Source organism: Dasypus novemcinctus, chromosome 10 (genome assembly GCF_030445035.2).
Source record: "Dasypus novemcinctus isolate mDasNov1 chromosome 10, mDasNov1.1.hap2, whole genome shotgun sequence".
NCBI classification, from domain to species: Eukaryota; Metazoa; Chordata; class Mammalia; order Cingulata; family Dasypodidae; genus Dasypus; species Dasypus novemcinctus.
In genome coordinates this window covers 87,035,798-87,038,111 of record NC_080682.1, presented here as the reverse complement: position 1 = coordinate 87,038,111, position 2,314 = coordinate 87,035,798, and the positions used below count along the sequence as shown (strand labels likewise).

At 48.6% G+C, this 2,314-nt stretch overlaps 1 non-coding gene across 1 annotated transcript; it reads left to right on the top strand.

Moving 5' to 3' along the window:
- Positions 1–437: 437 nt before the first annotated feature.
- On the top strand, positions 438–540 carry LOC131280327 (U6 spliceosomal RNA). Its single transcript, XR_009187816.1, has one exon. It is a non-coding gene; the product is annotated as a U6 spliceosomal RNA (small nuclear RNA).
- The last annotated feature ends 1,774 nt before the right edge of the window (positions 541–2,314 follow it).

The window sequence follows — 2,314 nt, the reverse complement described above, 5'->3', positions numbered from 1 at the left end:
GAGAGGTAAAAAGAGGTGTAATATGGGGGAACTTTTGGGACTTGGAATTGTCATGAATGACATTGCAATGACAGATACAGGCCATTATATATCCTGCCATAACCTATAGAATTGAGTGGGAGAGAGTGTAAACTACAATGTAAACTATAATCCATGCTTGATAGCAATGCTCCAAAATGTGTTCATCAATTTCAATGAATTTACCATACAAATGAAAGAAGTTGTTAATGTGGGGGAAAGTGGTAGGTGTGAGGATGGGTAATTTGGGAATCCCTTATATTTTTTATGTAACATTTTATGTAATCTAAGTATCTTTTTAAAAATTAAAATATTTAAAAATAAATAAAAATATTAGGTGATCAAAAAAGTAAAATAAAATAAGTGTCTTAGAAAAAACATACTACAAAGCTACAGTGGTCAAAACTGCATGTCAGTGCTCATTTCAGCAGTAAATATACTAAAATTGGAATGATACAGAGAAGATTGGCATGGCACCTGCACAAGGATGACATGCAAATTCAGGAAACATTCCATATTTTTCTAAATACAAAGAATATACACACGGAGTTAAAACCTAGAGTATAGGTTATTAGGAGATAACAGGAGGGTTAAGAAGAACTACTGATGCTTAATGTATGGAGAAGTTTTATTTAACTTGACTGTAAAAGTGTGGAAATGGATAGTCAATGGTAACATATTAGAGTGAGTAGCAGCTGGTTTATAATTGGGATTGAGGCTGAAAAGGGTAGTCTGGGGAGTAAATGTTAACTGAAAGAAAGCTAAAGAATAATCTAGGGACTGAATAACACAGTGAACCCAGAGGTGGATGAGAATTTGGGTTGATGGTACAGATACAAGAGTGTCCTTCTGTGAGCTAGAGCAAATGTACATCACTATTGCCCGGTGGTGGGAATGTGGAGAAGCATGAGAAAAATACAATAGGTGTGACCTATGGACTGTGGTTAACAGCAATAGTATAATATTCTTGCATCAATGCCAAAGATGTACTAGGTTGATAATGGGGTGGTATGGAAAAAGTGTGCCAAATGTATGCTATGGACCATGGTTGGTGGTAATAGTCTGATGAGATTATCTCATAATCTGTAACAAACATTCCACCTTGGTGTGGTGTGTTGCGGCGGCTTGCTCGGTCAGTAGAGGTGGGGTCTGGCTGCGGACGAGGGGTCGGTCCAGCTCTGGACGAGGGGTCGGTCCCGCTTGGGACGAGGGGTCGGTCCCACCTGGGACGAGGGGTCGGTCCGGCAGCAGACGAGGGATCGGTCTCACAAGGGGTTGCGCGGTTCGGCTGACGGGGTCGCCCGGCGAAGCCGGCGACGAAGGGGTCGCCCGGAGAAGCAGGCGACGAAGGGGTCGCCTGGAGAAGCAGGCGACGAACTGGGGACAAGGGAGGCCAGGCCCTTGTCGGGGGCTCTCAGGACTGGAGGGCGCACGGCAGAAGAACTACCGCGGAGACAAGGTAAACACGCAAGTCCACTTTACTGAGGGAGAGGCAACAGTTTTATAGGGGCTGGGGAAGGCTGATTGGTCGAAGCCACGCCCTGTTCTGATTGGTTGCCGGCGAAAGGTCAGTGGGCGGTACTGGACGGGGGAGGGGTGGTGGTTAGGGATTGGCTGTCGCTGTTGCTGGGGGAAGCGGCAGGGTTTAGGGATTGGTGGCTGCTGTTGCTGGGGTGGAGGGCAGACTTGAGTTTCCCGCCCACGCCTGGCTGTTGCTGCTGTCGGGGGAAGGGAAAAAGGCGGGCTGGATTTTTCCGCCCACACCTGGCTGTTGCTGCTGTCGGGGGAGGGGAAAAGGGCGGGCTGGATTTTTCCGCCCACACCTGGCTGTTGCTGCTGTCGGGGGAGGGGAAAAGGGCAGACTGGAATTTTCTGCCCTGCGCCTGCGCAGGGAGAAGGAGGAAGAAGGGTGCCGCCCCACAAGACATCGGGTGGCGCCATCTGGGAGGAGGGGCGGCCGCGGAAGCATGGCTGCCGAGAAGGGGAGACCTGAGGGCACTCTGCGCCCATGCCGAGCTTCCTTCAGGGGTGGTGGTGAGTCCAACCAGCCACCCTATTATGGGGGCAGCGGCTTGGCCTGCCGCGGCTGCTCCCCCGCCGGGCCAGCAAACCACTCTTCAGCCCAAGGGGTGACTGCAGTGTGTTGGTGAAAGGGTGTTGTATCAGAATTCTACACATGTGCATGATAGTTTTGTAAGTTCACAGCCTCTGTAATAAAAATATATTTTTAAAAAATAAGGTGGCTTGGGGGGAAAATACACCAAATGTAATATAGGGACTATAGTTAGTAATATTT